This window comes from Tachypleus tridentatus, chromosome 12 (genome assembly GCF_004210375.1).
Source record: "Tachypleus tridentatus isolate NWPU-2018 chromosome 12, ASM421037v1, whole genome shotgun sequence".
Taxonomy (NCBI): domain Eukaryota; kingdom Metazoa; phylum Arthropoda; class Merostomata; order Xiphosura; family Limulidae; genus Tachypleus; species Tachypleus tridentatus.
The window spans coordinates 77,167,496-77,195,066 of NC_134836.1; the positions used below are offsets into that span (position 1 = coordinate 77,167,496).

Sequence of the window (27,571 nt, forward strand, 5' to 3'; positions counted from 1 at the left end):
CATGTAAATAAACCTTCGTATTTTAGTTTTGTTTAGTTTGGAACACCTGTATATAATACGTGTTAATATATATTATATATCTTTACATATCTAGTTTTTTTTTTTTTAAAAAACGACAATAATTTTGATGTTTATGTTTTTGCGGTAACACAATCTAGACGGAAAAGTATATTATCTGTGTCTATATTATCCTATCTTAATGCTTATCAAAAAATTCCTTTAATCTTAAGCACTAGTTCCCAGTATAATGTCTTAAAGAATAAAGTTTGGTCTAAGGTATGAAAATTAAACATTTCAATAATTTTCGTAAGATAACTTAAGTGACGAACTTTATTAGATTATAATCTAGGAAACCACTAAATTCGGTAACGTTTATCTCAAAATCTAAACTACTTTGTTTTTACATTTTTTTTTTTTTCATGGGGATAATAATAAAGTTAAATAGTTCCAGTGGAACTGCATTTTACGAACCACTTTCTCAGAATCTTTATCAAATTATGGGTAGCATAAAAGTTCTATGGCGTTATTTATGCAGCTTAAAAGACTTGGAATAGTGCCATAAAACTTATTATCCAGCGGATTAATACATATGTTGAGAAAAGTACATCCAAGAAGTGAAATAATCTCGTCAGGTTGATCTTAAATAATGACCCACCTACTTTTTATTTCTTGTGACACTAACTCTATTCCAACATTTCAATTTATTTCCTTCTTGAGGCACGATTGTATGAAATATTACATGATTCAACCATTTTAGAACACATTTTAATCGCTATGATGTCTTAGTGGTTGTTTATTTAATGTCTGCATGTACTTGAAGTGGTTGTTTATTTATTGTCTGTATCTCCTTGAATTGGTTGTTTATTCAATGTCTGTATGTACTTGAAGAGGTTGGTTATTTATTGTCTGTATGTACTTGAAGTGGTTGTTTATTTAATGCCAGTATGTACTTGAAGTGGTTGGTCATTTATTGTCTGTATGTACTTGAAGTGGTTGTTTATTTATTGTCTGTATGTACTTAAAGTGGTTGGTTATTTATTGTTTGTATGTACTTGAAATGGTTGTTTATTTATTGTCTGTATCTCCTTGAATTGGTTGTTTACTCAATGTCTGTATATACTTGAAGTGGTTGGTTATTCATTGTCTGTATGTACTTGAAGTGGTTGTTTATTTAATGCTTAGATGTACTTGAAGTGGTTGTTTATTTATTGTTTGTATGTACTTGAAGTGGTTGTTTATTTATTGTTTGTATGTACTTGAAGTGGTTGTTTATTTAATGCTTAGATGTACTTGAAGTGGTTGTTTATTTCTTGTCTGTATCTCCTTAAATTGGTTGTTTATTTAATGTCTGTATCTCCTTGAATTGGTTGTTTATTCAATGTATCTATGTACTTGAAGTGGTTGTTTATTTATCGTCTGTATGTACTTGAAGTGGTTGTTTATTCAATGCCTAGATGTATTTGAAGTGATTGTTTATTCAATGTCTGTATGTACTTGAAACGGTTGTTTATTCAATGTCTGGATATAGTTTGTTTAACTATTGTTTCTTCGAATATTCTCACAGATATAACAAGGACTATTTTCATTAACCATCAATACCTTTAAACTTATATACCATAGATTTGGCAGCTATCTAATTAACAGTACTCACCGCCAACTCTTGGGCTACCTTCTTCGAATAGTGAAAATTCACCGTTATTCTTATAATATACCAATGCCCCCAAACTGTAGAATGCGACTGTTCTTAATGAACTACGTACTCTCAGTCCAGCACGCTAACCACTAGACCAAACCCAGCCCATAATTGTTGTTTTTCAGCTACGTATTACGTGACCAATGATATTATAACCACGTAGTAATTACTACCAATAAATAACAACGGTACACGATCATTAAAGATAACAAAATAAAGATGATGATGATGTACAGGCGGAGGTAAACATGCAAAACAAATGACAGAAATCACCTATCGAGAGATGAAAAACATCATTTATGTATCGAAAAAAGTACAAGTTGAAAGCACTGTTTAATATGTGAATTATGTTCAGGTACACAGTAATACTGCACATTAAAAAGAATAACAAACAACTTATTTTAACTCAATGACTTCATCTACAATACTGATGATGCCGAAAGTAATTGGTTGAAATAACTAATAAAGGATTTAGACCAGGCATGGCCAGGTGGTTAAGGCGCTTGACTCATAATCTGAGGGTTGCGGTTTCGTTTCTTGTCACACTGAACATGCTCGTCCTTTCAGCCGTGGGAACATTATGATGTGTCCGTCAATCCCACCTATTCGTTGGTAAAAGAGTAGCCCAAGAGTTGGCGGTGAGTGGTGATGACTAGCTGCCTTCACTCTAGTCTTACACTGCTAAATTAGGGACGGTTGGCTCAGATAGCTCTGGGTTAGCTTTGCGCGAAATTCAGAATCAAACAAACAACACAGAATTTATTTTCTATTGCACCAAAAACATTTGTTTTTGCACTTTTAATATACAATTTAATACATGTTATGTGAATGCCAAAATGGCCCAGCATAGGAAGGCGAAATTAAAAAAACCCAACAACAACCAATAACGAATGCAAAACATCCTCAAAGTAAACGATTCTATTTCAATTCGTATTCTGAAGATGGCTGGTATGGGTATTAAAGTTTCAAGTAAGCTAAAGTACAGAACAACGTTTCGACTTTCTTATGTCATCTTCATGTTAACAAAAAGAGTTAGTTTGAATTCAACTTTTTTCTGCTCCACAAAGTTTCATTAACCACCGTTTATTGTTTAGTTTACCATTATTATAAATTCAAAGTATCGACTTAGAAATCTCTATGTTGTATCTTATGTGTGGTTTGAGCGATTTTTCCTGGAACGAGAAACGTACATTAATCTAACAGTAACGACTGAATTGCAGGTTGGTTTTCCAGGCGAATAGTGATGTCATCTGATGCTAGGGTGTTAGCTGCTCTTGTAAATGTTTTTTTTTTTTTTTTTGTTTGTTTATTTTAGTGGTCGCTTATAAGAGCCTAAGTATACTACAACCATGCTTTGGGTTTGGCGGTGAGAAAATAACAATGACCATTCATTAGATTATTTTTCAATATACCGAGTGACCATTTGACACTGAAGACGATGCTTACAAACCGATGGATTTAGTAGCAGTACTGGAAGTAAAACTTGGGTTTAATATATATAATTAGACCAATTAAGTGTGAGAATCTTATTGTCTACAATGTCGTAACGAGGCAATGCTGGCGTTCTAGTTTTCAAAGTGATGTCCATGCATGAAATATATTTCGTAACATCGTTTAAGCGCACAAAATACCTGAAAATTAACACGAAAAAATATAAGTGTTATAAGAACACATGAAATGCAAGAACTTTTCTTTCATGATTAAAGAAGTGGGCGTGTCTTCTAGAGCTTTGTTACACAATGTCCTGTGACAATTGCAACAATCTTTTGTTGTGGTAAATGACACTCGAATGTTTTTAGGCTTGGTATTATGAGTGAGTAAGCAAGAAAAGCAAATTGCATTCATACAATACATTATATCCTAACAATAAATGTACCAAAGGTATCCACAGTTTCCCAGGTTATGTGGCTGGAAGCGAGAGTATATCGTTATAACGTTAATGCTATCCTCTAACATACCAGATGGATTTCTCTACTAATAATCTTTACAAGTCTTCTCGAAGCGCAGATTAGACGGTGTAATAAAATATCATAGACTCGAGTTGGCACGCGACAAGAGGTCGTGTTCTATATTACCTCTCCAATAATATATATACATATACACTTGTTATATAACACTAATATCTTAGATCAACATGCGGTTAATGAGGTGAGAAATAGAAAAACATGAAATATACAACAGGTAAGTAATCAATCAACAATCTTCAATAGTCAATAAATACAGATCTTGGCTTTTTTATATGTAATTATTGATTGTTTGTTTTTGAATTTCGTACAAAGCTACACGAGGGCTATCTGCGCTAGCCGTCCCTAATTTAGCAGTGTAAGACTAGAGGTATGGCTGTTAGTCATCACCACTCACCGCCAACTCTTGGACTACTCTTTTACCAACGAATAGTGGGATTGACCGTCACATTATAAAGCCATCACGGCTGAAAGGGCGAGCATGTTTGGTGTGACCGGGATTCGAACCCGCGACTCTCAGATTACGAGTCGAACGCCTTAACCCACCTGACCATGCCGAGCCAGCTACTTAAATATATGGGCCCAGTATGGCCAGGTGATTAATGAACTCGACTCGTAATTCGAGGGTCGCGGATTCGAATCCCCGTCGCACCAAATATGCTCGCCCCTTCAGCCGTGAGGGCGTTATAATGTAACGGTCAATCCCACTATTCGTTAGTAAAACAGTAGCCCAAGAGTTGGCGGTGGGTGGTGATGACCAGCAGCCTTCCCTCTAGTCTTACACTGCTAAATGATGAACGGTGAGCGCAGATAGTCCTCGTGTAGCTTTGCGCGAAATTCAAAAACAAACAAAATACAATTTAAGTCGCTGATAGATAAATATATATATAAAGAAAACAAAGCGCGTATAAGATTTTATGGATAACTCTCTTAAAGATATACAGTTTGTTTGAAAGAACATAAACAAACCACGACCAAAATACATAGCATCTTTTTGCAAAAGTTTACAGTACAGACAACACTCTAACAAAATAATGTTACTGTAGATTTCTCAAGAATTTGTCATCGAACGAAGATAAAAGAGATTAGTTCTGCAAAACATAACATTCTATTAGACAAAACATAACATTCTATTAGACAAAACATAACATTCTATTTGACAAAACTTAACATTCTACTGGAGAACTTCTAGTGATTATAACTTACCAGTATCAGAAATGAAAAGCTGTATTTCACTTGCTGTTGGTTTTGGACAGATAACACCATTGTTGATGGCTTATGGGCTGCAATCCTCGGTGACATTAAACAACATAGACTTATTCTTCTACACAAATACTGTACAAACGTCACTTCTGAATCCTCATGAAGTACAAGGTAATGGATTTCATGTCGGATATGTGTTTTATTTTCATAAAACATTTTAAAGTTCGCATAAAATGAGAAAATATTTATTTTACAGTGAGCATTTCACATTAGTACGTCCATAGGTCTCTAATTTTTTGAAATGCGTTGCTAACAGTTTGATTAATTAGGATTATGCAGAATGATCATCTTGGGCATTCATAACAGCAGTGTTACACTGATTGAAGGGTGGTGATGACTAGTTGCTTTCCTTCTAGTCTATCATTGCTAAATTAAGGACGGCTAGCGCTGATAACCCTCATATAGATTTACGCGAAATTCATACCTTCTCACAAAGAGTGAACAAAAGGCATACACGTTAATACAATAGAGCTAAATTATAATTATATCATTCAAGTATTTTTTATATGGCACGAGCAACAATTTATACACTAACCTACTGTGTTTCAACTGCTACATCTGAAACTATTTTTTCGTCTGTTTTTTACTGATAAAACTGTACTAACAGTGGATATATTATGGAGCATAATTTTGAATTTCTTAAGGAATTTCAAACCTGACAATAAGTCTTATTGTCCAAACTTTGGTGTTGAATTCTTGCATACTTACATCCATCTTATAATTAAAAGTACATAATAATAATATTAGTTTTGTATAATAATTCAAATGCGTTTAATTCTACAAACCCATATCTTGGAAGGTGATGAGCTCTAATTTCAATGAATCATATTTTGTGTTTGATAATAGTATCAGTTGTGAAGTAGCCATGGGTTCTAGATTAATTTCTTCTTCCACTAATCTTTTTTTTATTTGTCTTAATGGAAAATGATGTTTCAACTCATTACACTGTAGGAGGTGTGTATTTGGCTTTTAGCATTTTACAGAAACCTGAACATAGTCTAGTTATCAATGTTTGGAGTATCTAAAACGTAAACAAAGCAGTATTCGATTCACTGTTGAGCCTCAACAAAACGTTAAGCCTGTTTTCTTAGTTTGTAACTAAGATATTAACTTTGAATAAAAGTTTACCATAAAAAAGACGTTTGCTAGTTTCTATTTCAACTTTACAAATGTTTGTACCAAATGTGTTCTAAGAAAACTTAAGATTTTATTTCAATGTGTTTATGAACTCTCAAGTACCTATAAATTTCTGCATACAGACCCTATTTTCTGGAGTGTATCCGCATACAGATAAGATATATTTTAAACCTTGACATCATTTGAAATAACACTTTAAATATGAAGATGAAATATCCCTAACTCAATATTGTTTATCACTTTATTTGTTTCTACTGCTTGTTTGTTTGTTTTTGAAACTTCGCATAAAGCTACACGAGGGCTATCTGCGCTGGCCTTCCCACTGTTCGTATTGCAAACGTACATTATGTTCAGGATAATTATATATTATCCTTCCATGGATTATTCTTTGACTGTGCAACTCGGCATCGTCAGCAAAATAATGTAATAAAGAAATGCACCTTATGAGTAGATTAGTAGCACTGAAGTGTATACAAAGTGCCAAAGGTTTGTAAATTATGTTCAACTGTGAGAAAAATGTAGAAATGTAGAAAATCAATACATAAGCTGATCACAATGCACATTCACACGTGATATACTTTGCATAAGTAACTTAACTGTGTTGAAAATGTAATGGTCCAACATCTAAAAACAATTACATCAGTCCAAAGTGTTAAGAGAGGGCGAAGTAACTTGACTTCTGTGTTTCAATCGTGGTTCGTTTTGAATTTCTCGCTGAGCTATACGAAGGTTATCTGCGCTAGCCGTCCCTGATTTAGGAGTGTGAGACTAGAGAGAAGGCAGATAGTTATCGTCACCCACCGTCAACTCTTAAGCTACTCTTTTACCAACGAATAATGGATTGATCGTTACATTATAACGCCCCCAAGGCTGAAAGGTCGAGCATGTGTGGTGTGACGGAGATGCGAACCCGCGGCCATCGGACTACGAGTCGAGCGCCTTAACCACCTGATCATGCTAGGCCTAGTGTGGTGAAGTAAGCAATGTGTTAAAAGACATGCTAGGCCTAGTGTGGTGAAGTAAGTAATGTGTTAAAAGAAACAAACTAGTTATATATCGTACTTAGTTTATGTCTTTAATTAGTGTACGTTTATCGTGTGTTTTATAATATAAATGAATAATTTGAACAAGTTTTAACTGCCTAATATTGAAAAGAATGACTTTATTCTATGTAATCAAGCCGACCTGATACCGAAACGTCCATCAAAAAGCAATATGGACGAAAAAGAGCATGTGTAGTTGAAACTAAATCGTTACGTAAGTTAAAATTTATAACTATTTTAAAACAAAAAACGTTTATCGGCTGAAAGGGCGAGCATATTTGATATGACGTGGAATCAAGCCCGTAAACCTCGGATTACGAGTCGAGTGCCTTAACCACCTGGCCATGAAAACTCTGAAGACTCAGCAGCGAGTTCTTGATGAATTAATCATGTCTGGAAAACTAATAGGTTTAAAAAAATCAGTAAAGAACAAAATATCGGCGTTTTTAAAATACCCGGTGATATTTTTGTAATTTTTTTATGAATCTACTTCATAATTTAAAGAAACTGTAGATCACACACAAACACTTTCAGAATAATATTTGATGGGTGTAAACCTTACCACCACTGAAATATTCACCACTAATCAAGAGTTTTGTGAAGCAGAAAAAGTTGTTTCATCCAGTGATGGTAAAATATTGGTCTAAGGATAAGTAAGTGAACAATTTAACAGTGATGTTTTTATTAAGGTGTTAGAGTGTGTGGTAAACGCTGTGCACTTTTGACGAAGGACTTGCTCATTAATGTCAATATGGCACGTTCCTAGGCTTATGTGTTAAATAACAGTAATAATATAAACGTCCTGATGGAATAGCCATTACAGAGTCCAGATTAAAATTCCCTAAATGCTTCTGACAATTTACAAACGGAATAATTCGAATGTTTAGAACCAGGTACTTGAAACAATACTGAAGGCATTGCTTTAAATATATGTAGAAACACGCTGAAAGTTTGGCTTATATTTGTCATTGGAAGATGAATATACAACTGTATACCACTGACAGGTAGCGCCATTAAAAATATATAGTAAATAGAACATTAAAATAATTTTAAATATTATAGAACACAGTGCACAAATTGGAATTCAAATTATTGTTTTATTATTCTTATTAGACGTTCTTATTGACAGTGAGTGTCTGGTTTGAAAGTATAAGAGGTTTTATCTTAGACACGAGCCTAGACGTGACTGCAGTACTATCAGCATAATATCTGTGTTATGTATAGAAACCCAGTGGGTAATTCTGAAATAGTTTTGTAGGTATAAACAGTGAAATCTGGATAAGTTCTTGAGAAAAAGGTTTTATGTTAATAATATATATATATTATGAGGTGAGTTTTCGAAACAAGAGATTAGCTTTCTCAAAACTATGATTAACGAGGCCTCTTAAGAATGTAACTGTTAAAATAATAATTTTGATATCAAATACAATTACTTCTGGGAGTACAACTGGCCAGCGTTCAGGGACTCTCTTAACAATGTAACTGATAAAAAAAATAATTTTGAAGTTAAATAGAATGACTTAGCCCTGGTGGAAACTCTTGGAAGTGTGACTGCCTAGTGTTCGAGTTGATTGTTTTCTCTCGTGTTAATGCTTTTAAAAATTACATCTTTCTTCAGCTTTAGGATTTCGTTTTTCAATGATGTATTTATGACTGAAATCAAGTGCTTATCTTCTGTATTTGAACTGTTTTTGTTTATCTTTTCAAAACCATAATATTTCACTTAAAGTGTGAAATGTCATAATATCATGACAGATTAACTTCAGGGACTTTTAAAGATAGCATTGAATAGACGCTTAACAATTTCTGTATTTCGTACCAATGAGTGTTATGAGAAAGATTCCTGGCAGATGATAAGTTACTTTACTTCTAAGCCTGACCTAAGGTTTTATTCTAACTGTTCACTCACACTGACTTGCTTCTTATATAGTGTGCATAAGTGAATTTTACACACGTAAGAGAAAGGGCAATGTAGTGTGAATAAATGAATTTCACACACGGAACGAAAAGGGCGGTGTAGTGTGAATAAATGAATTTCACACACGGAACGGAAAGGGCAATGTGGTGTGAATAAATGAATTTCACACACGGAACGAAAAGGGCAGTGTAGTGTGAATAAATGAATTTTATACACGGAACGAAAAGGGCAGTGTAGTGTGAATAAATGAATTTTATACACGGAACGAAAAGGGCAGTGTAGTGTGAATAAATGAATTTTATACACGGAACGAAAAGGGCAGTGTAGTGTGAATAAATGAATTTTATACACGGATCGGAAAGGGCAGTGTAGTGTGAATGAGTGAATTTTACACAAGTGAATAAGATTATTATAAAAAGTTATATTGTCCTATTTGGTCATTTTAATTACAGAATAATATTTCATGCTGATAACGATTCTAATTCAATATTATGTGTTTTTAAAGTATTCTTTCTGGAGAAATAAATAAATAAATCCTCTACGGAAGGAAATGCAAACTGGAAAAAAATATTCTAGCTGTTCGTTAACAGAAAGCTACATCTCTACAGTAATCCAGGACATGTCAAAATATGTAAAAAATACAAAGAAAGGAGTGAATTGAAATACAAGGACAAAGGTCAAGAGAAACGTACTATTTTAGAATGATAAAGTAAAGCACGTTAAAATGACATTTTTGAAACCAACTCATTTACATACGTACAAATTGTTATTGTATTAACAACATCCTCACCAGACAAAATATAAACGCCCGTTGTTTTGTTTTTTTAGCCCCTCCTCTTCCATTGACCCGAGACTGGTGTAAAAATATCCTTTTTTTTTTACTATGTATTTAACTGCAGTATATCATGCACGTAAACATGGGCGCTGATTCTGCCAGCCCTTCTTTATATATCGCGACCTTTTTAACGGTACGTGATAAATTTTGAAAAGTCGCAACGTTTCTTTCCGTTCCAATAAAACCAAGACAATAAGAAGAAAATAATTATGAAGAACTTATGACTGTAAGTAAAGTAGCTGTAAATATTAGGGCTTAAGAAATATCTTATGTATTAATAAAGCCACCCCTACGTAATAAAGTGACTAAACGTACACATGGCGTCAATCAACACATAAAAAAACTAAGCCTACATTAAGAAGAATGAGTTGAATCACAATTTGGTTACACACACTGTTAACGATATTAATAGCCTTAAATTGAACTACATCTGACATGGATCAGTCAGCTCAGGAGATTAAGGTTAGTCCTAATTTAATATGTTATAGAAACAATACAAGAGAATTTGGATAATGGTAAAATTAATATGTAAACAATATTAAAAGTAACCATTACAAACAATGAGTAATTATAAAGAATTGTTAAGATTATCTCTAACAAAGCACATGAGAAAGCATTCATTATCATTGTTTGTTTTTGAAATTCGCGCAAAGCTACACCAGGGCTATGTGTGTCAGCCGTTCCTAATTTAACAGTTTAAGGGTAGACGGAAGGTAACTAGTCATAACTACCCATCTCCGACTTTTACCAACGAATAGTAGGATAGACCATTACATTCTAACGTTTTCACAGCGGAAAGGTTGAACATGTTTGATTTGACTAGGATTCGAACCCTCGACCCTCAGGTTACGAGTCGAGAATCCTAACCACCTGGCCTTGCCGTGCCTGTCATGAGGTGGTCTATATTTCTTTAATGTTTACAGTAAGACTTAATATTTAATGTTATTCATTTTTCTGGTTTTGCTTGTTTGGCCCGGTATGGGCAGGTGGGTTAAGGCATTCGACTCGTAATCTGATGGTCGCGGGTTCGAATCCCCGTCGCGCCAAATATGCTCGCCCTTTCAGCTATGCCGGCGTTATAATGTTACGGTCAATCCCACTATTCGTTGGTAAAAGAGTAGCTCAAGAGCTACTTACACTGCTAAGTTAGGGATGGCTAGCGCAGATAGCTTTCATGTAGCTTTGCGCGAAATTCAAAAACAAACAAACTTGATTGGTTAATCCAAATATAATTTTAAAACATTTTATTCAATTTAACTTAAACTCTGTTCCTTTTGAAATAATTTGTATTTCTACAAACTGAAGAAGGAAAATTTAACCGAATAAGAATAGAATATCTTCCTCAAAGACAAAATATTTAAAATGTAATTTTCTTTCGCCGACAGGTGCGACTTGCAATAATGGCGCTGTCAGTAACAGTTGTGAATGTCACTGCATTGAAATTTAGAGCTCCAGTTTAATTCTAGTTGTAAAACTACATAAAGGAAGAATTTATGATAGCTTATGTAAATCCTGCCTTATTAACGGAAGATTCATACTCTTTAGCTGGTTTGTACGTTTTATACGCTGTTATTGTTAGCTTGCTTTAATTAAACACGGCGAAAAAATCAAACAACAAAGAGATGCGAATAACAAAATTGTAATCTTATGTGTTGAACAACTTGGAAATTTCTTATTAGGCTTCTAATTTAAAATACATTTTTAAGTTTAGTGGATTATCTGTATTAGTTTGTATCACGTGTCTTTCATACATAAAGCGCACTCGTAAGACCCCGGCTTCTCTATTAAAATATTACCAGAATCAAAGAGATTCCGTTACTTGTCTTTTGAATGATATCACAGCTAAACGACCTAAAGGTCAACATAAGGAAAAAGGTGAAATATTTATGTATAGAAATACTGGAGTTAGTTGGAATTAAGTTTAGTCTGTCAAAACTCTTCGTAATATGATGTAAAATGTGGTTTCCCCACATTCACACTTACGTTTATATTCTTTAAAACTTTTTTTTGTTGTTGTTGCAGTTAAATATTTTGTTTCAGTCTGTGACATACGTTCCTAAAATTACTCTTTGATAAAAACAATATTCACACCACATGCGTTTTAAAACACTCACATGCAGGTACTGAAACCAGTTAAATAACACATAATGTTCCATAGAAAATATAATCACGAGGTTCGTAAAAAAGTTTTGGTTTGGTTTGAATTTCGCTCAAAGCTACTCGACGGTTATTTGCGCTAGTCGTCCCTACTTTTGTAATTTTAAAATGATAGACTAGAGGGTAGGTAGCTAGTCATCACCACCCACCGCCAACTTCAGGGTACTCTTTTACCAACGAATAATGGGACCGATCATCATGTTATAACGTCTCACGACTGAAAGAGCTCGCATATTCATTAACGGCAATTAGAACATGCCACCTGCAGATTGCAAGTCGAGCGCCTTAACCATTAGATTTTGCCAGGCCATATAACTACAAGTTATTGTTGGGTTTGTTTTTATCATATATGTAAAACAGTTAACTTGGGGGAAAATAACTTATCAGTGTAGCAACACAGTTCAACTTAGGGTCGGTAAAATGTAGATTTCGCAGATAAAATTATTAGATTCGTTTATTCTTGAAAATAAACGTACAAACTTACATTCTGGAGTAAAATAAACGTACAAACAGTATTGTCAAAACAACAGCTAGCACAGTAGAGAGTCTAAATAAGTGAATAGTGAGATTCCTCACAGGCTTATCAAGTATGACTGCATACAAGCGATCGTACCTGTTGGTTAAACTGGGTTATTGCCCGAGGCTCCACACATGAAAGGACCCCCGATGTTATGCTTTTTAACCCACTTCTCAGTTTTCTTATCGCTATGGGGCAGCATATACTGAATTGTTCCCAGGGCTTCAGAATGACTAAAAGCACAGGGGTGTGCCTGTTTAGTCATGACTATAACATATAAAACAGTTAAGCAGTAAACACTGACTGCATTAACTACAGTACATTACATGTTAGTCCTTTGTTGTAGAATGGTATTTCCTTGTTGTTACATCTTTGATATCTAAACTATTATAAGAGATGATATTTTTCGAAACAACAGCTCTAACTAGACTGTACTGAAACAAGATATTCTTGAGTTCTTTTGTAGGTTCCTAAAGCTTTCTTTTCAAATGTATAATTATTTAAAACTATTCAGAAGTCCACGTAAATTAATAATTGTACTTTACGTTTAGAGGCAGATGGATACCAGTGAAATACACCCATCACTTTGTGTTGTCTATATCGTGCACGTGTTACAGTAAATAAAACACCTATTTTAACAAGTAAACAATGAACACCACAACCACTTACTTCACCAATCATGACTGGGGTTATTTAAATGTGATATCTGAAAAGAAAAACGAATTTTCTTTCTCTTTTAGCTTAAAGAAACGTTGGCAAGATTTAATTTACTGAAAGTTTCAAAATGTTTTCGGACTTATACAGGTTTGGGGTAGAGTTAAATCGGTTGATAATCTTGCTACCTTATTACTGCGCAAGTAATACGTTTTCATAGATTATTCTCTACTGTTGTTACTGTTCTTTCCCGCAGACTTCCTCTCCCCTTCCCCCCGCCAACTAGTGCAGCGGTAAGTCTACGGATTTACAATGCTAAAATTAGGGGTTCCATTCCCCTCGGCGGGTTCAGCAGATAGCCCGATGTGGCTTTGTTATAAGAAAAACACGCACATCCGCAGACTTTCTTTGTACATTATTAATTATTGCACTAATGTACAACAACACCTGCCCAGTAGAGGTTATGAATACATAGAGTACATCCTCTGTATTTGAACTTATTGGAGGCCAGGTGGGTTAAGGCGTTCGACTCGTAATCTGAGGGTCGTGGGTGAAGTGAAATAACGCAAAAAAAAATCCTGTCATAAATGCAGCAGGAAAAGTGAATAGTGGCACTCACCACCCATATCGTGACTAGCTTGTTTGACCGAATAACGGGATATTCCCATCACTCAGTTAATGCACCCTGATCCCAAGGTTAACCGTGGATTCTCATACATAAATAAACATGGTAATAGCACATGAGGTTTCTATGGGATTTATCTTGTATTTGTTTAAATGTTTCTTATGCTGTTAATAGAAAATACCTTTATATTGTGAGTCACTCAAGAATTTGGTGTTTCGATCCGGTTAATAATAAAAAAAACCTTTTTCTGTAAGAAACAGTTTTTTCATGTAGCTTGGAGAGTTTTTTATGACTGAAACTCAATGATTTTAAAATGTTTCAAAAATATAATCATATGAAAATCGAATTAAATCCGTCGATATGTTTTATCTTTTTAGCCAACTGAAAACGGTCAAATATACGTTTATTATATCTGTGAAGAAATGTCAAAGTTAAACATACGATTTTTTTCATATTTTTAAATCGTCTATCAGATTTTCAAAGATCTTTCCCTTACAGTTTCGTTTCAGAACTGGATCATATAACGAGGCTTAAACTGAGTGAAAACGTTTTTAATAATATTATTTTCATTGTAGAGGAAAAGGAAATCTCTCTACACACATATATATATATCTTACACATATATATATATCTTACACAAGTGTTCAACTACACAAATGGATATCTGTGCTCTACCCGCTACGGGTATCGAAACGAGGATTTTAGCCTTGTAAATCCGCACACATACCGCTGTGCCATGGGAGCGCTGTGAAACTCTTTGCTTAACAACAAAGAATCTACAATTCTACAATTCAATTTGGAAAAAAATTCGAAAATTTCTAATTCAGATTTGCAGATGTGTACAGTTGTTATTGGAACAATAAACAGTTTATATTTTACTGAGATTTATTCTAAAACGTTCCTTTATATGGGAATTACTTGGCAGGGCTTGTGGGCTGTCCTTCTTATTTCCACATACACCACACATTTATCAATAAAAAAAACAAGACGTTTAAACAAGGAATATAAGTCATCAATCTAATTAACACGATTGTTTCTGTAGTTATTATTACAAGTTTGTTTGTTTGCATTTCGCGCAAAGCTGCACGAGGGCTATCTGCGCTAGCCGTTCCTAATTTCTCAGTGTAAGACTAGAGGGAAGCCAGCTAGTCTTCATCATCCACTGCCATCTCTTAGGCTACTCTTTTACCAACGAATAGTAGGATTGACCTAACATTATAATACCCCCTGGCTGAAAGGGCAATCATGTTCGATGTGATTGGGATTAGAACCCTCGACCCTCACATTATGAGTCAAACGCTCTAACCACCTGGCCCTATTATTAGAAACATAATAATTTTGTAAACTTGCACAGTAGTTTCAACTAGTTTCATTTTGATTGAAGTATTTATTATTTGTTTTTTCTTGTCTGTATATTAAATTTTTTTAATCAATATTTCGCATAGTGTACACTTTTAATTATGCTACCCAGTTTGAAGACTGAATAATATACACATCATAACGCAATAAAATAAGGATAAGAAAATTCTCATGACAACTGCACGACTTTAATTAAAATCTCTCATGTAGACCAAGATGTATTCGACCGTTAGTAAAAAATAGAATTAAAACTAGCTATTAAAAGGTGTGTATGGAAGTAACAAAGTTTTCCAACTGCGTTAACACATAAATAAGTTCTTAATGTTCTGGCAGCTCACCCATTTTTTTTTTCAATCTCACAATTTAAATATTCCTTTTCCTGTATACGAGAAAACTCCTTGATGAATGGACGCAAAATGATATCACTGCTCAACTTTCTGTTAACACGTCTCCAAATGACCGTATAATTCAAAGTACAATTACAAATACGCAAAGCATCTATAGAATCTAGGATTGAACACACACACAGAAATATGTTAGCTCATGTAATTTCATATATAGTATACCATTACAAGTGTTTACATTTCGGCTCGCTAACGAGCTTTTAAGTCACAGAGATAAAAGGCACAATGAATCACTCAATCGGCGTTTCTAGAGTCAGTTTATAATTAGATAGCAAAGTTAGACGCATAATTCTCATCCGTGTAAAGAATGCGTATTTTCATGCAATGAAAAATGGTAACTACGCGATAAGAAATAGTTCACTACCAAGTTCGAAAACATAATTTTCAGAATCAGTTTTATGCTGTTTGATTTTTTTATCATCTATTCATATTATTTAAAGTTTAATGTTGAAATTAGTCGCTAGGTTAGGGTAAACTAAGATCGTACTGAAAGGTGCAGATAATACAACAGCACCCCTGTTTATGTCCATAGTGTGCATTTATTTCACACGCAGTTAGTATAGTAGTGATGGTACGCCAATGGCATATTTGACGGAATAAATACTGGAAGCATTTTAACCTAAAGAGTAAATATGAGCATTCATAATTATTCGTGCCTTGTTTAGTGATATAGCAAAGATATTTCTAATGTATTCTCAAGAAGGCTGGTATAATATTAAAATTTTAATTAAACTAAAGTACAGAACAACGTTTCGACCTTTTAGGTTCTCTTCAGGTTAACAAAAACATATTCCTACTGAAGATATAATTCCTGCTTATTAATTCTCAACGGATTCCCATGACTCAATACATATTTGGAGTTAACTATTCTTAAGGCGTTTGACTCGTAATCTGAGAGCCGCGGGTTCGAATCCCCGTTGCACCAAACATGCTCGCCTTTTCAGCTGTGGGGAAGGTATAATGTAACGGTCAATCCTAAGAATTGCCCAAGAGTTGGTGGTGATGACTAGCTTTCTTTACTCTAGTCTTGCACTGCTAAATTAGGGACGGCTAGCGGTGATAGCCCTTGTGCAGCTTTGCTGCAAAATTCAAAAATAAACAAGCTCGTTGCTGAGTCTACCGAGGAGAACCAAACCCCTGAACTTAGCCCTTTAAATCCGGAGACTTACCGCTGTACTAACGGAGGACGTCGGATTTGTAGGATTTTAAGGTCTGTATATGAGTACAGTCTCTTTTTTTTATATAGCTTATTTACACCACAGTATAGTAAACTCTAACATTTGTTTTTTAAACCAGAAAATACACGTTATTTTACATTTTTCACTCGTCTACTCAGCAATATATATGACTGCAAATTAGATATTTTGGCCGACTTCATGTCATTCAATTGCTTAGTTTATACTTGAAACAAAAGTTGTAATAAAAAAGAACCAATAATGTAAGTATTTGTTTGTTTTTGAATTTCGCGCAAAGCTACACGAGGGCTATCTGTGCTAGCCGTCCCTAATTTAGCAGTATAAGACTAGAGGGAAGGCAGATAGTCATCAACACCCACCACCATCTCTTGGGCTACTATTTCACCAACGAATAATGGGATTGACCGTCACATTATAACGCCCCCATGGCTGAAAGGGCAAGCATGCTTGGTGCGACGGGGTTCGAAACCGCGATCCTCAGATAACCAATCGAACGCCTTAACCCACCTGACCATGCCAGGCTGTTTGATTAAATACAAAGTACATCAAATGGAAATGTATAATATAACAATACTTCGAACTTCGATCCTGTTACCACTCCAGAAACTTAACTTACATATACGTATTCGTTGATGACAGTAAACGTTATCACACACACACACACAAGCATGTCTTGATTATAAAAAGAATGACCTACGGAAAAGACTTGATTATATTCCAGCGAGCATATTTGGTGTGACGGGGATTCGAACCCGAGACTTTCGGAGTACGATATATTTTATGATTGTCTACATCTATGTATTATATTTTTACCTAGTTAGCTGTTAATGCACGAGGTTATGAAGCATTAGATTCATCAGGTGAGAGCTGACGTCTATAATTACCAGCAGGATCAACTCCTGGCAATTATTTCAGAAATATTTGCCGACGAATCTACAAACTCCAAATCGCTGATGATGAACTACGGAAGATGCAAAAGCTTGTACAACTACTGTCATTTCGTTCCCCTTTGTGAAGTTTACTGGAAGGATTCAGTTACGAGGACTTTTCCGGTATGATAAAATGCCTAATGCATGATATTTTAAGTCTGTTGAAATTCGTTGTTATCTCATTTCGTGTCTTAAAGTTCAAAATATAAACAAACCCAATTGGGGGTGTAGTTTTCATTATATAAGTGCAAACAAGAAGTGTCGTCAGCACTTTAAACACACAAAAGTTCTGTTAATATTCTCTGTTACTACTCTTGTGGTAATGAGATGTGGGAAATGTTTCGTTGTTTTACTTTAGATGTTTCCTACAAAGCTGACAAAGGACGATTTGCTCATTGTGTGTTGTCCCTATTATTAGCAAATAACCGAGAACTCTGGAGCTACTCTTGTATGATAGAAAAGTATGATTTGACCGCCGCCTTTATAGCGCATCAATGTCTATAAAGTGCGGAGTGTGTTTTTGCAGCAAATGGAAGTGAAACATAAGCCCTTGCATTTACAGTCTGTGTATATTAACTAAGAGGTCATTTTAATATTAACTGCTCTGTGAGAGGTTTAGAATGTTTTCTTATCTCTCTCATTTGACATATTTATTAACCTGAACAAAAATTTGGAGATAGCTAGAGTTAATTTTAGTTTAACTCAATTTAACGCAATGCTAAAGCAAAATTGTCACCCAGTATCTTTTGATCATGTTCTATATATATTTTTTAAAATTAATAACTTACTGTCATAGACAAGGAGTATTTTCCTTAAATTTTCTTTTTAGGAATTCTTGAAACCAAATTAGGAAAAGACAATTGTTGACTCGGTAAAACAGTTAACGCTGAAAATTATTTCTCTGAGTAGAATACATACAACTAAAGTATAACAGCACCTGAAATCGATTCGTTGAATTGAATACCACCATAATTATTAGGGTCAAAACAGTTACAAAGACACGAACCTCGATAATATCATTAATATTACTATAATTGGAACAGACAAAGTGACTTAAAACTGTGTCAGAAAAAAAACAAACGAGAAAAACGAACGACAAGAGAAACCTGAAAGTATTTGGAAAACACTGGAAGAAAACATATATTACCAATGTTACTTTTAGGAGGAGAAGCTAACTCGATTTACCAAAGATTGGCTCATGAGACAAATCAACAGGTAATGAACACCTACTTGGTCCTCGTTCTGATGAACTCCGCAGAAACGACGGCAGGTAGCGATTGCAATACGACTGGAACCGTTGGTAGACCTGACGTCCAACGTGGGTTACCTTGATTCGGTCCGTGCTATGGTCTACTGAGGACCGATGATCTCTGGAAATAGCCACTGTCGAGGAGTTTTGAAGAGCCACTTTGAGCACGTGAATTTGATTCTGCCTTCGTTCCGGAGTAATTCTCCACCTTCTTACCTAGCTACCTGGCCTTCTACTTCTGTTTATTTCTAACTTGTTTGCGCTTGGATTGGATAATACGTGTCGTATTCGAACGTCATTGATGATGTTGGTAACGAGACTCTCGTTCTCTCCTCCCTTAGTCTCTCTAATCCCTACCTAGCTCTTGACGTTGTGCTCGAGCCACTATAGCGTCAGCTTCCCCACAGTACACTCACAAAAGCTCGGGACAAGGTTACTGCTGTATTCTCTCAAGCCGAGATCGACGGAAAAAGAAAGAACCGCTTGCAAGGTGAGAGGCGTCAGACTACTGTGACGGCGTCATCGCGGAGCTCGAACTGAAGAGTACACTTCGTCAGACTACTGTGACGGCGTCACCGCGGAGCTCGAACTGAAGAGTACACTTCGTCAGACTACTGTGACGGCGTCACCGCGGAGCTCGAACTGAAGAGTACACTTCGTCAGACTACTGTGACGGCGTCACCGCGGAGCTCGAACTGAAGAGTACACTTCGTCAGACTACTGTGACGGCGTCACCGCGGAGCTCGAACTGAAGAGTACACTTCGTCAGACTACTGTGACGGCGTCACCGCGGAGCTCGAACTGAAGAGTACACTTCGTCAGACTACTGTGACGGCGTCACCGCGGAGCTCGAACTGAAGAGTACACTTCGTCAGACTACTGTGACGGCGTCACCGCGGAGCTCGAACTGAAGAGTACACTTCGTCAGACTACTGTGACGGCGTCACCGCGGAGCTCGAACTGAAGAGTACACTTCGTCAGACTACTGTGACGGCGTCACCGCGGAGCTCGAACTGAAGAGTACACTTCGTCAGACTACTGTGACGGCGTCACCGCGGAGCTCGAACTGAAGAGTACACTTCGTCAGACTACTGTGACGGCGTCACCGCGGAGCTCGAACTGAAGAGTACACTTCGTCAGACTACTGTGACGGCGTCACCGCGGAGCTCGAACTGAAGAGTACACTTCGTCAGACTACTGTGACGGCGTCACCGCGGAGCTCGAACTGAAGAGTACACTTCGTCAGACTACTGTGACGGCGTCACCGCGGAGCTCGAACTGAAGAGTACACTTCGTCAGACTACTGTGACGGCGTCACCGCGGAGCTCGAACTGAAGAGTACACTTCGTCAGACTACTGTGACGGCGTCACCTCGGAGCTCGAACTGAAGAGTACACTTCGTCAGACTACTGTGACGGCGTCACCGCGGAGCTCGAACTGAAGAGTACACTTCGTCAGACTACTGTGACGGCGTCACCGCGGAGCTCGAACTGAAGAGTACACTTCGTCAGACTACTGTGACGGCGTCACCGCGGAGCTCGAACTGAAGAGTACACTTCGTCAGACTACTGTGACGGCGTCACCTCGGAGCTCGAACTGAAGAGTACACTTGCCCGATCGGACCGCACGCTGGACTAAATCAGGAGAAACAGCGTTTGAAACATTCCAAAGGAAATAATGGTGAAGAAAAAAAAAAGCAATAAATCTTTCTGTTTTGTTTCTTTTACCTTGTTCGTTTCATTTTTTTATGTAAAACACAACAATGTATTATTTCGTTTTATATTTTACTTCGAAACGTATTTTATTGATCGTTGAGAAATATATATATTTCATATTGCTATGCTCTAAGGTAGAAAAACAAAACAACCTAGCGATATATTACATGAAAGCTCTATTGCACATACGTGATTCTTTCTCTTCTGATTTACATTTAATCACGTTGTATAAACAATCTTTGTGCTCAGTTATAAAGTACCCTAGTATGTACAATGAATGAGAATTATAAAGACACAGTCTTGGATATATGAAGTCATATTCGGTACACGCGAAACAGTAGACTTTAAAATCAATTATAGGAAATTATCATTACAAAATACGAGGAACAATTCCGACCAATAATTTGTTTTGACTCTTTCTTTGTCTAGAATTAAGCACAAACCTACACAATGAGCTATATGTGATCTGCCCACCACGGGTATCGAAACCTAGTTTTTAGCGGTGTAAGTCCGCAAACCTAACAATGTGCCACTGTTTCTAACGCGCTGTCACACAATACACTATATGCGTTCTATCCACCGCAGGAAATCGAACCCCGAATTAGGCAGTTTCTTTAAAATAATTTGCAAAAAAAAGATGTTTTAGTTAAATAGTATGTAACAATTGGTGAAAGAAAAAATAATGATTCTAGTGATAAAGGCTTAGCTAGCAAAGAAAAGCTTGGAAAAAATAATTTATTATTGTTATACAGTATCGATTTTCTCTGGGTGAGTTTGTTTGTTCTTTTTTGGAATTTCTATTACGTAGGTGTTATAACTTATTTAATGATTGACATGGTAAATTGCTGTCTAGTTTGTTTTGTTTGTTTTTTGTATTTGAATTTTGCGCAAAGCTACACGAGGACTATTTGCGCTAGCCGTCCCTAATTTAGCAGCGTAAGACTAAAGAGAAGGCAGCTAGTCATCACCACCCTCCGCCAACTCTTGGGCTACTCTTTTACCAAAGAATAGTGGGATTGACCGTATATTATAACGCCCCCACGGCTGAAAGGGCGAGCATGTTTAGTGGGATGAGGATTCGAACCCGTGACCCTTGTATTACGAGTCGAGTGCCTTAATCCCCTGGCCATGTCAGGCCCAATTACTATCTATTCGATATTATTTTGTACTGAAATATATGAAACTTCAATATAATTCACAAAGTTACGTAGAAAAGTTATAGCGTACAACACCCAGATTCTATATGCGCTCTCTTCACTACCACGGGGAATTGAACTTCGAATTCTATTGTTAAAATTCCGTAAATTTATGGCAGACCCGCAGGGTAGGATTTCTTCTTAGTTTTTAATTGTAAAGTTTCAAGGATAGGCTTATACAATGTATATGTGTTTACGTTTTCTTGTTCTCTTAACAGAAGCAACGGTTGTTCCATTAGTCAATTGCTTTAAGCCTCTATTGAGATCCACCTCGATTGCTCTGACTTTGATCTAAGTAATGGCTCTTTTCATAGATGATTTACGTCTATTAATTATACGACTTCGTAAAGGTGTAAAGGTGCTCCATTAAACACACATGAAGTATCGTCAGTAGAAAAAAAAAAAAAAGCTATATTATTTTCTTGCTGAATAAGTGGATTATTTCGTTTCCGATTAAAAAATTATAGCAAAAATAGTCTGTTTTCCTGTAAACTATTCATTGTAAAAGGTGGATTTTTAATTAAATACAATGGTGAAAATTACAGTAAAAATATTTTATAGTGCTACCTAGAATACTAAAGAGATTTAAAAATTGTGTATGTGTGTTTTCGAACCCCTGATTTTAGCGTTGTGAATCCGTAGATTTACCGCTGTAAAAAATAAAAGCATACATGTATATATGTCTTACCTTTGTTTTACCCAAAGGTAGAGCTTCGGATCTCGCGAGCCACGTTCTAATCTGTGCGATACCATAAAATATTCCTCTCACATTAAGCTGTAAATGTGTTATAAGAGTAAAAGTCAGTCACTTAGCGTTGATGGTGGTGTTGGTATGTTGCTACTGACAAAAAGAAACGTGAATTAATATCACTAATCATGTTATAATCCAACAACGAATACATAAACCAGACTTATAGTGCCCATGGTCACGTTTATTATACGTTAAATTCCTCACACAAAATTACCCGAACTATATGTAATGCAATAGTAAGTCTTTAAAATCGAATTTACGAGTGAATTTCTTAATCAGGTAAAGCTAAACACTAGATTCTTTACTCGAGTCAGATTTCCCATCGTCGATTTGTGAATCTGAAGCTCAAAATCTGGGAAATCCAAGAAAAATTATGATTTTATTTGTTCAAAAGATCCCACCAGTGGCTTAACTTATGCTAAAAATCGAAAGTTTCGAAAATACAGTTCTAAACATTAACAACCTAACCAAAAATATTGTTATGTAACAAAGCACTCCAGTGCTGACTGAGAAATATAAAACCAACCAAACTAGAAAAGATAACTAATTACTTGACTGACATGCAAAATTAAGTACCGAACGAACAGTAAAAATTCATATTTTGTTAGTTGGTGGTCTCAAAATAGTTTTGTCTGAATGTAGAAACAACATGAACGGCAAGATTTTTGAATATTTTTTTAAAGAATTAATGACAGAATTTTGGTAAATATATTTGGTAATCTATTTTTCGTTTATTTGTCTTTTACATCTAGCGTTATAACTCTTCCTGATGATAATAATAAACCGCGTTTCAATAATCAAAGACGTGTTGTACCCCACCAGAATTATATGTGTTCTATACCCGCCATCTGGTGTTAACTATAAACATTTTAATATATTACAAAATTCAAGAAATAACAGTATAATAAAATAATACTATTTTTAATTATCGTTTTGGATTCCGTGTCTTTTTCAACGCAGGTACTTTAAAAATAGGCTTAGCAATTACTATAGTTGAAACTCTTGGCCACTAGTTACAAAATATATATCAGATACATTAAATGTGGTTACGCAGTGTTGAGAAATTGGATGCTGCTACCTGTACTATCGTACCTGACTATCTCGTAGGTCGGATAATAGATCGATAATATGAACCGTTTTATATTTTCGGTACCAACATGTTTGACGAAGTAACTGGTACGTAATTACTTCGGTCGTAACAATCTTTTATCGGTCAATAATAATTTATTATCCAACGGTAGTACTCCCTAAGTTTCTACATGTATATATAATAATACACTCATTTTCTTGTTTGATATAAAATGATTAGCCTGCATTTAATATGTTTATTTTCTTAAAACTGGCGAAAATCACACGATAGCTATCTGTGCAAACTTGTTACAAGTTTTGAGCTGAAGTGTTACAGGGTATTACTATAAGCAATAACACCCGCGACAAATTCTTGGAACGGTCTTCTTTATCCTCGAATAATAGGATTTAACTGTCACTGTTATTTATAACTCACCCACGGCCCCAAAGTGCGGGGTTTGTTTTTGCGGTAAAGGTAATCATGAATTCTCAGATTAACAGTCCCATTTCTAAAGCCGCGCTTAATCCCAACATTTAGGAAATGTAATTAGTTTATCTAAAAGTCTCCAGGTGGCTCAGCAGGAAAACTGAAGACCCATAAGTGAGTCTCGCTGAGTAGGTATTTGGGTAGTGATGTTAAATACCCAGGAGGGTCAGGTACATTAGACCTCTTCCTCCCTCCCGAACGTTGATAGCGTCTGTCTTTCAGGGATTTGTTTTAAAATAGCTTTGGGCCAGAGTAAAAGTATAAACACCATACTCAGGCCCATTTCAGGGCACAGAAGACCCATAACTATGGCTTTGTTTGTTTGTTTTGAATTTCGCGCAAAGCTACTGGAGGGCTATCTGTGCTAGCCGTCCCTAATTTAGCAGTGTAAGACTAGAGGGAAGGCAGCTAGTCATCACCACCCACCGTCATAACTATGGGCACAACTCGGTTAGTCCGTTGTGTAGCATTGTGGTTAATAAGGAACAAATAAACCTACGTGAAAAACAAAGTACCTGAAAAAGAAGTAATTTTTGTAACCTCGCTTTCATTACGGGGGCATAAAAACGTAGGTATTATTTTAAACAATCTTAACACAACTTTCTAGATATTTTATGTGGGGGGTAAATAAAATGTCAATTCGTAACATATTACGTCAGCGGTTTTCAATGGGTAAGCTCTGCCCCCACTCCAGCGGCACAGCGGTACGTCTTCGGACTTAGAAAGGTAGAAACCAGATTTCGATACCCGTGGTAGCCAGAGCACGTGGTAGCATTGTGTTTAATTGCAAAAGAAATAAATAAAGTTTTAGCTCTGTTTATTTCAACAGAACTAAGGAAGCCAAGCCTAAGATAAGTTCTAGCGTTCAACAAAAATATGAGAAGGATAGTAAGGTATCGGCATACAAAAAATCATATATGAAAAAAACAGTCGAATTTTTATCCACACTATCCACAAATTTAGGTAAATCCACAGTCATTCATAATTTTCCAAATATATGACTAAATGAGTCTTAATGATCATGTGTTGTTTTTTTCACTCGTTCGAAAATATATCCGATATTTTAGGACTCGGTATGGCCAAATGGTTATGGCACTCGACTCGTAGGCTGAGGGTCGAGGGGTTCGAATCCCAGCTACACCGAACATTCTCGACCTTTTAGTCGGGGGTTGTTATAATGTGACAGTCAATCCCAGTATTCATTGATAAAAGAGTAGCCCAAGAGGTGGCGGTGGGTGGCGATGACTAGTTGTCTTCCCTCTAGTCTTACAATGCTAAATTAGGGACGGCTAGCGCAGATAGCCCTCGTGTAGCTTTGCGCGAAATTCAAAACAAAACTATGTTTTAATTAGTAATCTGAAATGTATTTCGTATTTCACTCAATAATTTACAGTTATTTAAATGAAACTTAAATAGCGAATTTTATATGTCAATAAATTTAAAAAAGAAAAACAAAAGCGTTTAGAACAGCCGTGGAACTCTATATTTTGAAATATCTCTAAAGACTAAAGACAATAATCACTTCAGATGATTTGTAACTTAACACATTTAAAGATCTGTAATTGTAACGTAACACAGTTAAAGGTCTGTACTCTTAACATAACACATTTAAAGATCTGTACTTGTAACATAACACAGTTAAAGAACTGTACCTGCAACGTAACACAATTAAAGATCTCTACCTGCAACATAACCCATTTAAAGATCTGTACTTGTAACGTAACACAGTTAAAGAACTGTACTTGTAACGTAACTGAGTTAACGATCTAACATAACATACTTACTACCGACACATGAACTTCCAGTTTTTAGAAAATAACATAAAGTCTTTTCCTATTTGCGCAATAAGTTTCTAATCTCAAACTTTATATAAATAATTCAATAAATTCTCAGGAAATTAAAACATATAAGAAACAAGTTTTTAAATTCTGTACTTGAAGCTGAAAACTTAGCAAGCTCTTTTCACAAAATGCAGCTGTAGAACTTTCCATAGTATCTGGACATTTAAAATCATTATCTTGTTCTTTCAGTATTCGAGGCTTACGATAAGCATTGACGTCACGCACCTTTACACTGAGGACCAGCAAATAAAAGTGTATTTTTTTTTAGGCTATGCTTATCTTGCGAGTACACGATACGCATGTCAAACTATACATATCTACACAACACATTGATCCTGTATTTTATGATATCGTAATTGTAAAACCGTCTTTAATTTCTCTAACTGAACTATTGATTACCATTCGCATCAAGAATTTCAACGAAAGTATAGAAGTTGGAAGGAAAGATCGCCAGGTGCATTAGTTTACCTTTCCCACATAAAATACACCTGTCTCGGTGCAAAATGAAACAGCTGTCTTCACGTAATTATGAACAATAGATAAGTCAAATACATTATGATATGTGTGGCTTCGATAATTAGATAGTTAATTTTAGGTCTGAAACTTTACATGTAAAAACTAGTTGGATAAATGTTTCTCAAGAATCTCTCTCTTTAGCCAAGTGTAAAAATATTCACAATTTTATTATCATCAGGCCATACAGTGATTTCTTGTGACATGAAACAATTATAACCATACAGTGATTTCTACAAATGTGACATGCAACAATAAAACTATGCAGTGCTTCCTACAAGAGTGACAAGAGGCCACACACCGTTTTCTACAAGGGTGGTATTGGTAAAAAAAAAAAACGAATATATTTTGTTCAGAAACAACTTTTACTTAAAACAATTTTACTAACACCACAGACAACGTTACTTGAAAAACTTCTACAAACATCATGTCACCCGATAGGAAGCGTTAAGGTTATGGCTTTTCAATGTTAAAATCAGAGATTCTATTCCTTTTGGTAGAAGCAGCAGATAACCCAATGTGCCTTTGCTTAATAAAAAACACACTAACACCTCCAATAAATGTACCTGGAATACTTCTACTAACACCACAAACAAACTTTACCTAAAACACTGCTGTTTTGTTCCATTGCACATTGAGAAGTACATTCGATACTTGTTCAGTGAGTTGAATGTGTTTTTTGTTGTTGTTTATGTAACGATAGTTTGTGATACTAGTTTTTACTATTTTTAGCTAACTGACAAGCGAATATCGACATAAGCCATAATTAGGCTTAACTCTGGAATCCAGAAAACGAGGTCGAACCATATACTAGTTTCTGGTGAAGCAAGACCACTTTAGACCACTTTAATAACCAGACCCCAGTGGCACAGCAGTATGTCTGCAGACTTGCAACGCTAGAAACCGGGTTTCGACACCCGTGGTGGGCAGAGCAGAGACAACCCTTCGTTTAGATGTGTGTTTAACTACATACAACAAACACTTTGCTGACTTAGTTACATGTTCTTGTTAAACAGCTTACTAACCATGATGATATTATTGTGGTTATTAGACACAT

At 35.7% G+C, this 27,571-nt stretch overlaps 1 protein-coding gene across 2 annotated transcripts in view; it reads right to left on the reverse strand.

The window, feature by feature from the left end:
* LOC143233685 (sarcoplasmic calcium-binding protein 1-like) overlaps positions 1 to 20,289 on the reverse strand; it is a 99,256-nt gene extending 78,967 nt beyond the window's left edge. The window contains exon 1 of one of the 2 annotated variants that reach the window (XM_076470183.1): positions 18,925 to 20,289. The gene's annotated coding sequence lies outside the window, so the exon portion shown is untranslated. The remainder of the gene's footprint in view (positions 1 to 18,924) is intronic. The other variant, XM_076470184.1, reaches the window with a different exon arrangement.
* Between the last annotated feature and the right edge of the window lie 7,282 nt (positions 20,290 to 27,571).